This window comes from Merops nubicus, unplaced genomic scaffold (assembly GCF_000691845.1).
Source record: "Merops nubicus isolate BGI_N331 unplaced genomic scaffold, ASM69184v1 scaffold22307, whole genome shotgun sequence".
Classification (NCBI taxonomy): domain Eukaryota; kingdom Metazoa; phylum Chordata; class Aves; order Coraciiformes; family Meropidae; genus Merops; species Merops nubicus.
The window spans coordinates 7,377-7,629 of NW_008619892.1; positions in this window are offsets into that span (position 1 = coordinate 7,377).

The window sequence follows — 253 nt, forward strand, 5'->3', positions numbered from 1 at the left end:
GAAATCCTGAGGATGGGGCCAGTGTGACCCCACAGCACCTGCCCTGGGGAAGGCTGGGGGGCTGCAGGCTCCACCACAGGGCTCCTGCTCAAAGGCTGTGAGGTTCCCCATGGAGTGAGGCTATGAGAAACCACGCCAAAAACTAAGCAGCCCCCCCAGACCAGGCACCCAGGGCAAGCCTGGCACACCCCAGTGGCACCCCATTGCTGCCCCAGGGCCAGCAGTGACAGGTCCCCAGCCGCGGCTGGGGGGA